The sequence below is a fragment of the Balaenoptera musculus genome, chromosome 13 (assembly GCF_009873245.2).
Source record: "Balaenoptera musculus isolate JJ_BM4_2016_0621 chromosome 13, mBalMus1.pri.v3, whole genome shotgun sequence".
NCBI lineage: Eukaryota > Metazoa > Chordata > Mammalia > Artiodactyla > Balaenopteridae > Balaenoptera > Balaenoptera musculus.
The window spans coordinates 74,732,691-74,741,804 of record NC_045797.1 but is presented as its reverse complement, the minus strand read 5'-3'; the positions used below and the strand labels follow the sequence as shown (position 1 = coordinate 74,741,804).

Below are 9,114 nucleotides of genomic sequence, written 5' to 3'. Positions count from 1 at the left end.
TGCATTTGCTCCAGGGGATTCCTTTGCCTTGAATCCCTTCCCATTCTTTCCTTAGGGGTCAGTCCCTCTTGTCAGGTTTCCCTGATTCCTAGTGGCTCCGCCCACTGGGCTTTCCAAACAGGTGTGGCTTGAAATCAGAATTAAGTAATTAACCAGGCGAAGTAAAGGGAAAGCAGAGAGGGGTAGCCCAGGTGGAGGCAATTGCCTGGGCAAAAGCCTGGGGTGGGAGGGAGCGTGAAGGGTTTGTTCACTAGCAGGAGGTAGTTCAGGAGGGCCGGAGAGAAGAGTGGGTGCGGTGGATGTGTTGGGGGACCAGGGTGGCCAGGAAAGAGATCAAAGAGATAGGCGTGGACTTGGTCGAAGTGGGACTCTGGCAACAATGGGGGAGCCTCCTGAGGGGGTAAGCAGGCAGAAGCCCGCCAGCTCGTGATTGGGTTTCATCAGCCCATCCCGTGGTTCTGCTCAGCCGCTTGCCCAGCTGGGGCCTCTCTCCTGCGTCCTGCACCCCAGTGAGCTCCCACTCGGCACTGGCTAGGGGAACCAGCCCTCCTCAGCTCCTGGGAGCTGAAGGCATTGCTCCAAGGACCCTGGGACTTCTGGCTCAAGGATGGCTGAACACAGGTAAAGGCTGGACTCACTCCTGAGGCTTCAGACTGTGTTAAAGTTGCGCCTCATCTGAGTGGAGTGGTTTCTGGGGGGTTGAGCGGGGGGGATTGGGCATGGAAACCCCACGGCCAGGGGAAGTTCAACAGTGAAGCTGAGGCCCAACTGCCTTTTGTGTTTCTCCAAAGGCACTGTTTGCCTCAAATGGCTTTGGAACCTCAGGCCCTAACCTGGAGGATATAGGTGCCACCAGGAAGGAGAACAAGGGGACAGGGCCCAGTCTGAGCCAGAAGAGCCCTGTGAGGGCAGAGCTTGTGCTGCAGGGGCCTCACAGAAGCCTGTGTTTTCATTACTAAGCAACTTAGGAGGAGTGAGTTTGGGGAAAGAAAGACGGTGGGTAATAAGTCCGTAATAATGGCTGCCATGTGGAGGGAAGGCAATGTTACCCAGCTAAGAACTAGAAAACATGGTTTATATTTTCAACAGTTGGAGAAAGAAATGAAAACTGAATATTTGCTGCACCTGTGAAAACATATTTGATCATGATGGCAAGTCCAGCATTCTTAGTGCAGGATTCATATTTCATAACTCATGTTCAAACAAGAAAAATGATTATAATGTTAAGTATTTCCTGAGTTTATTTTGATGGATGACAGAATAAGTACTGTATCTTTCACTCATTAAAATACAGATTGGTGTAATTTAATAAATGAACTTAATACACAGATGTTCCAGGCTGTTTTAGCAGGGTGTATATTAATCAACTTCTTTCTATATGATCCTCTTTTATATTTTTTAAAGAAACTTGCAGGAGCCAAGAATTTATTAGATTTGCATGCTCTAGGACGAGTATCCGATGTCAGGTACATGCGGGAGTGGATTAAGATGAAACGGAGCCAGAGTCTGCAGACTGGCCAGACCCCCACAGGGGTCGTCCCCGGCTAGCTCCCAGGGTCGCCTCAGAGCCCCAGGCCTGTGCCAGGTCCTAGGTGTTTGCTGAGTTTGCTGGCTGCTGCCACGGCCTCAGGGCCACTCAGAGGTGCCTCCGGAGACCCAGGTGGAAGGTGGTGGCCTTGGAAAGATTGGTGGCCCAGGCTGGACAGTGGCCCTGCCCGGGGCAGAGGCTTCAGCTCAGGGGAGACTTGAGGGCCCTTCGCAGCTTCCCTGGCCTCCCCCAGCATTGTCACTCTCCCTTTCCTCACTCTCTCTTGGCAGCACGTTGGGGGCTGTGCTTTCTTCTGCCTGTGCTTGTTTCTCATGAGGGAAGCTTGTCTGGCTGACGCTAAACTCCTGAAGATAGGGGCTGTGCCTTCTCCAGCCCGCACAATCTGTGCTCAGTGAATCTGGTAGGTTTGTACCGAATCCATGTGTCGGAGAGTCAGAAACCCTGGTTCAGCCATCCTAGAGGGCGCTCAGCATCCTAGAGGGCGCGCGGCGTCCTAGAGGGCGCAGGTTGGGAGGAGGGAGGCACCGTGAGGACACAGTACTAATTGACCTTTCTGGGAAGGGACAGAGAAAGCATGAGAGCAGAGACTTCACGTCAGCCGCCCTCTCCTCGCCCGTTGCAAATCCTGGTGATACAAGGATGGCGGGAGTTGTGTCTGGCTGGCAGCGGTGGTGGGTGGTGGAGAAGGCGGAGGGGAGGCGTCTGAGGCCAGGCACCTCATTTTTGCAGCCTGTTCTGTCCACACAGAGCACTTAGCTGTCTCTCAAAACATCCTGCACACTCCTATTCGTTCTGGAACTATAGTGATACTGCTTGATGCGCCGCACTGGATAGGAACCCCTGCAGGGCCAGGGGCCACACCTCATCCATTTCAGCACCTCTCTCCTCATTAGAGTTTAGTCCAGGCCTCCCAGCCCTCCCCACATCGCCCAGGTAGCTACTCACTGCTGGCTGGCTTGTAGGCGATACGTGAGACAAGCCAGCCACCCAGAGCACAGGCACTGGCATCCCTCCAGCTCCCCCCAAGGTTGGGTGCTGCCTGGTGGCTGCAGCCTGAGCTGGCTCATCCTCCTGCAGCCCCTCTGCCCCCCTCGGTGGCTCATCAATCACACGGGCAGGTCCTGCGGGAGGGTAGTGGCTCTGCTGTCACATGCCTGTTTGCAATAAGCTCTGGCCATAATCATTAATCATTCATGGAAGCTGTGGTTAGCGGCCCTCAGTCAAGGGGATGGTTTCAGGTTTTTCAGGCTAAGTGCCTCTCCAGCAAGCATCCTCCTCAGCCCTTTCATGTCCGGCCATTTGATGTTCTGTGCATGCTGAGCTGGCCACCAGGGCCAGGCTTTGTTTTGGAGGGTTGCTCTGAATGCTTCCCTCAGGGCCAGTGGAAGAGAGTTCTGGGTCCCAGCTCCACGTCTGCACAGGAAATAGAGCTTGGAGGCTGAATCTCTCTTGAGCACTTCCTGAGCGCCCACTTCTCTGCCAGACCATGGCGATCTGAGAGAAGTTACTCACTCTGCCTCAGTCCCCCATTTAGGGGCAGAGCTCATGCAAGACAGTTGGCCAGCACGACTGAATTTATTTGGGCTAAGAGGTCTGGAACAGCCCTTCAGTCTGTGGGTTTCTCACGAGGGTAGATGCTCAGAGGCTGGGCAGTATGGGGGAGGGAATGGAGGGAATCACAGGCGCAGAGGCCACAGATAGGGGTAGCTCTGTGTGTGCAGGGCTGCTGGGTGGCCCTGCTGTGTGGCCTGAGCTGGTCCTTGAAGGCAGACTGAAGCTTATGGATAATGGTCTGGAAACAGTGGCAACAATAAAAATCTTTTTTTTTTTTTTTTTGTTTTGCTGGGAGAAATGTGAGAAAGATGAACTTTACGTTTAATCTGAAGGTGACAGTGTTTTCTGCAAGCTACTAATATGGTCGTCGTCAGAGTACCTGAGTTACTTGAAAAGATACATAATACATTGGCATGGGTTAGAACTGGGAGAATCTGGGACTAGAGTTCAGCTGGGTTCAACAAATACTTCTCAGCACCTCCTAGGTGCTAGGACCTCGGCCACAGGGAGAAGAAATGTCCTAAAGATGCACGCTCTACCCAGAGCCATGCCTAGCATCACAGCTCCGAGGGGAGGAATTCCAGTGTCTGGAGCCACAAGGGCAGGGGCCGGGGGCAGGGGGTTGAGGATGGCCCTGCTGAAGTGTGAAGTGGACATAGAGATACTGCTGAGGCTGAGACCCCAGCCTCCATTTCAGTATCTTTCCCAGAAAACATTTCTCGCGTGTTCAGCCATTGAGACCTTACGGTGAATAAATAAAAGAACTCTGGGTGTTCAGAGTCAAGAGAGATTGCCTCTGGTCGAGGGGATCAGGAGTGGCTGCATATAGCGGGTGGGGTTTGGCAGAATTCTGGAAGGCCAGGAAAGACTTCCCCAGGTAGAAGTGGGCTAGGAAGAGCTTGCCAGGTAAATGGAGGAGGGGACATGAAGGCACAGAGGGTAGTCTGAGTTGCTGGCAGCCAGGGTCCTGTGCCAGGGTGCTGGCAGATTCAGCTGGGAGAGCAGGGTGCTGTCACACAAGATGTTGTCCGCCACCGGAACAGTCATTCTCCTGAAACATTTTTTCTCTGTGCTTTTCTCATGCTGTCTCTGCTTGGGAAACTTTTCCTCTCTTTGATTCCTGGAGCGTTTCTCCTCATCTTTCAAGATCCAGCTCCAAGGCCAGCTCCTCCTTGCAGCACTCCCTGACTGCTGTGGTCTGCACGGATGATCCCTGCCTCTGGAACCCCACACTGGAGAGCAGGCTGTGCTGTTCGCCACCCACTGGGAGCTTGTTTTGTGTGTGTGTGTGGGGGGTGACGCAGATCTGAGACCTGCTTCTGCCACTCACTGCCTGGGTGTCCACCTCGATTTTCTCATCTGTACGAGGGAAAAAATATTGCAAAGAGTTTTGAGTAGCAATAAATAGAATAAATCAAATGACGTGTGTAATGCCAGTTACAGAGCCTGGCACAGAGTAGATGCTCAGACAGGGTGCGGCTCCTTCCCGCTCCCTGACTTCATTCTATCTCACTGTCAGCCATCTACGCACAAGTCTCTGCAACTAGGACATGAGATCCATGGGGTAGAATCCGAATCTTGCACAGTAACAGGCAATCTCTTTCTGCAGAACTCCTTCCCTGTGGAGAAGGAGCCGAGCTCTTCAGGGCGATTTGTAGATGTGGGAATCAAGTTTGTTTGTTTGTTTTTCTTATGAAGGTTCTGATTAAGCCAGAAACTTCCTGAAGTCATACAATTCCCCTATCCCCAGAGAAGGATTTGAATAAAGTATCCTCTTGCTGGAAGGAAAATTAGAGATAATTAGTCCAGTGGTTTTCAAAATTTGTAAAGGACTGGAACCATTTTTTCAAATGAAATTTTATATGGAACTTGAAGCAGGCAAAGCATTATTTATGAATATATTAATTTTTGTTATTAATTAATGATTAATTAAATCACAATAAATAAATCAACAAATGTATTTATTGTATAATATCAAGCTTATAACAAATAAGAAAGCACAATGAGATTGTTTTGATCCGTGCAAAAAATTAGAAATTAACAGTTATGATGATCCTTGCTGTGTTTTAGTTTCAGAATGCAATTCATGTATGTATTTTGTTTTCACCGTCTGGAGAGAATCCTAATTCGCGGTGATGGGTAGATCCAAATGATTGCTGTTTTGCAGCAGTTTGTCTTGCAGTCTCCATGTCCTTCAATTAATGGGGCAGGTGGTGGAAGGGGAGCTCTGTTTTGAGTCTGCCACAAAACTGAGTTAAACTGGTCACATAAGTTATTGTCTGTCTGCACAGTGTTAAAAATGGCTATCCTTCTTGTTTTAAAGTCACACTTTCATCAATGCCTAAAAATATTTTTAAATATACAATTTTGAAATAAAACATAAAGTAACTTCTGGGGTCTTTAGGGCCCAGAGCGTGTGATGGGAAATTGCTGATTGAATCCACCCCTTTGTATCACAGATGAGTAAACTGAGGCCTGGAATGTGACAAGGTCATGTCAAGGCCACATGGAGAATAGGTGCCGGGCTGCGGTGAGAACTTAGGTCTCTTGCGTCTCACCTCTGGGCCTTTTCAACTATATTCTCTATCTTTTTTTCCCAATTTGTATTAGTAAAAAAGTGTTTTGTTGTTATTTGTTTTTAAATAAGTTAGATACCCCAACTCTATAGTTTGGTTTATATTCAAGGCCTTCTTATATTCCGGGGATGAGCATGAAACTGCTTACTGGAATTAATAGTACAACCCAGAACTCTCCCTCCATGTCTTCCTGTCTCACCAGGAGAATTCTACCCCGGTGATAGATAATTGAAATGGATTTGGCTAGCCGGCCTATATAGAAATGATGATCCTATGTTTGTTCATCTGTCAGAAAAGTAAAGAGCAAAGCTGGTAATTTGTGTTAACTAAGAACTTTCATTACAAGAACTCAAGGGAAAGGGTGGGGAACAAAACATTTTGTCCTACAGCTGTCCCGGATCCTGAGGATGATTTGTCTAGTTAAGGAGAAATTCTAATAATGTTGAGCGTATGGAAAAGTTTAAGGCAAAGATGATGGGTCATTTTCCAAGTGTTCGGGTTGAGTATCAAGAGTGTGTAGCTTCCTTTCCCAACTCCTGCTCTTCCTGGTGGAGCGGATCTCACATCGTGCCTCCCACATGGTGCACGGGTGACTGCCATGAATTCCCAGCTCACAGATGGCACCACCCCAGTGGGTCACAACAAGGGTGTGAGTGTCCCAGAGGGAACCCAGATTTCCCACTCTTCGCCCAAGAGGTAAGAAAAAGACTTGCTCTAGAGTGCATTGGATGCTTACAGCTGCTACAGTCTCTTCTTCAACCTCTCACTCCTGACCTCAGGTTCTGTCTAGCAGGTGCTCACACCCAATTCCAGGGAGCATTTTAAGGGTGAGCCCTCTTTATCTTAAAGCAGCCCTTTGTGGGGTTGTTCTTACCTGTAGGGAGACCAGGCTAACGGTCCCCATCAGATGCCTCTGTCCCCGACATTCTTCCTCCGCCTGCCCATCCAAGAAGGCTTGAAACCCTTTCCCAGGAGACAGAGCCTCTTCTGCCCTGGAATTGAGGTTAGGGATGCTAATACTGCAGAAGAGGGAGATAAGGGTCTAATCGTCATGTTGGGGTGAGTGGCCTGCGTTGCCTCTTCCTCAAGAGCAGACATTTCTACAGGGATAGAAAGCATGAGGGCCCCAAGAGGCTGGAATCCTAGGACAGGATCGCGGAGGAGAGAGGAGAGGAAGTAACAGAGGGGAGTGTTTGAGATCCTCAGATGGTCTAGGCCGCCTGACCGGTTTTGCCCCAGGAGAAAGCAGGTAGAGAAAGAGCCCAATCTTGTGGGGCATCTTGAGGTGAGGCTGTTTTCCGCCCCTTGGGACAAGGATAGCCCTAGGTCTGACCATCCTTAACTAATAAAGGTGATGGTTAATTCTTCAACTTGCCGCAGTGATCCTCTCTTCATAAAAAGGCTCAGAGCTGAGCTTCCTTAAAGAGCAAATTTCAAATAGGATTTGAGTCACATACAGAGCAAGTGATTTACCTTCACACCTCCAAGAGCACATCTATTATGCAAAGCAGAATTCTAATTGGACCTCGAAAGTAATCAAACAAAACCAAAGATTTTTTTTCCCCTTGTTAGAGAGTAAGGCATGACTGCATATAAACCATCTGTGCTAATTCTGAATGGTGTTACATTTGACTCAGATACAGGGACCCAGGGAGGAAGAGGGTGAGAGAAATGTGAACTTATTGGTCTTCAGCATGGGGTGCCCATGTGGCCTTTAGTTTTAGCTGGTCCAGTATGGCTAAAGATACAACACAGAGTGAGGTACCGCAACCAGACTTAAAAGAAAACGGCATCCTTTGAGACCAGCACGTGCATCATCACAGCTGCTGCTTGATCACAGCTGTGGATGAGCGAACCCCTCCCCGCCTCACACAACTTCCTTGGCTAATTAGGTACGTCTTCCCTTTATGGCCACATCTCTCAGGCATTTGGAGATGAAGGCAAAGCTAAAAGTCTCTCTCTTTATTGGATTCAAATCTTCTTTGTAAAGACATTGTATATGAAGAGTTAAAGCAAGCTTGACAAAATAAACAGGGATCAAAATGTTTGCCAGTGAGTCTTTGTTAAAAAGGACTGCTTTTTCTCTTGGAGCCTTGGTTGACCTTCATGGGTGAGGAGGTGGAAATGTCCCCAGGAAATCTCAAGAACCTCAGAGGAAGCTGTTGACAAGCTTCCAGTGAACTGCTTTTTGCTTGTGCTCCGGAGGCAGAGAGTAACAGATGGACTTGGGCAAACCTCAGGCAGATGAGTATAATCTTCAAAAGGTAGTTTCCTTTCTTTTTGCTTTTTCACTGGCGGCATTACAAGCCCATGCTGCTGTGTTTCTGGGCACCATGGTGGAGTCCTGGTCTGATGGCAGTTTTTAAGAAATTATAAAGAGCAGCTAACTGGAGTCAGGAGCTCTGTGTGTCTAGACAGGTCACCTAAGCTCTCAGTGGTTTCCTCGTTTGTAAGGAGGGATGACCAAAAACCCTACCTGTATCTCTGAGCCGTTGTGAAAACTGGATGGGACACTGGAGAATGGGAAACACTTTGAAAGCAACTCAGAGGCTGTGACGACTCAGCGGCAGGAGCTCAGGAGGGCTGTCACACAGAGAGGCAGGTTGAGGAGCCCTGTGGCAGAGCAGGGCTAGATCCAAGGGAGCAAAAGTGAGTGGAGAAGCAGTTGAGTTAACTTCGGAGGGCAGCGGTGCTTTCTGTGACTGCCCAGACATAGCTGTCTTCACATGGAGCTCTACTCCTCCATCTAGTCCAGCCTTAGAAGCCTCTGGTCAAATGGGAGCAAAGCGCAGCTCTGGAGACAGACTCAGTGAATTACTCTCAGAGTTTCCTGAGCGTGTGACCAGAGGCAACGTCTCCTCCCTCAAATGTGTAAGGCCCTGCCGCATAGAGCAAGAGGTAAGTTGAAGCCTCCATTTCCCTGAAGTCCTTTCCACCCAGTTCTTCTTACGGTGCTGGGGCAGAGGTTGCTGGAAAGTCCACAGTGAGAACGGCAGGGGTGGACTCCAGTAAACAAAGCACAAATGGCAGTAGTTCAGAAAGATGGGTAACTTCTAAAGGTGGCTTGTCTTTTCATTGGCAATTAACCTGAAGTGAAATTGTGAAAACTGCTGAATCCTGCGCAGTCTGAGCACAGAACCTTGGGGAGCACTAGTCTTCAGTGTCAGACTGGCTTGGCCAGGACTCAGGTTCATAACCACCAACCTCTCATGGACCATCTGAGCAGAGGTAGAGGCCCTGAAACCCAAGTCTGGGCTGACTTCAGGGCCATTCATATTTTTCAGATCCCTGAAATTGCTGGGCCGGGTATCTAGTTAATGAGGTGGACAGCATCAACCCTTTCCTTCCCTGCCACCACTCCCAGAAGAATCCAGGACTCTGGTCCAGTTAACTCCCCAACAGAGGTCAGAGCTCTCCAAGGTGCTGATGGTCCAG

The 9,114-nt window shown here is 49.2% G+C and overlaps 1 pseudogene; it reads left to right on the top strand.

Moving 5' to 3' along the window:
* Positions 1-379: 379 nt before the first annotated feature.
* LOC118905794 overlaps positions 380-9,114 on the top strand; it is a 31,738-nt pseudogene continuing 23,003 nt past the window's right edge.